The following is a 256-nucleotide window of genomic DNA, read 5'->3' on the forward strand; positions in this document are numbered from 1 at the left end:
GGTGGGGTGTTTGAGTGTCCGGGGGGGGTTTGGGGGGGGGGGACTGCAGCCATCCTGCCCTGACCTTGCATTGCCGCTTCCCCCGGCCGGCAACTTTCCGAAATGCCACCGAATAAGGCTCGTCATCCTTTTCAGGGCTTCTGCCTTCAAGTTTTGCAGATGGGCTGGAAAAGGGGGGAGTGTGAAGGGGGGGGGATGGCCCTTGAATGCAAATCAGCCAGCGCTGCAGGGCTCCTCGGGGATGGCAGCGTCCCCG

This window comes from Haliaeetus leucocephalus, unplaced genomic scaffold (assembly GCF_000737465.1).
Source record: "Haliaeetus leucocephalus isolate CR32 unplaced genomic scaffold, Haliaeetus_leucocephalus-4.0 Scaffold362, whole genome shotgun sequence".
Classification (NCBI taxonomy): domain Eukaryota; kingdom Metazoa; phylum Chordata; class Aves; order Accipitriformes; family Accipitridae; genus Haliaeetus; species Haliaeetus leucocephalus.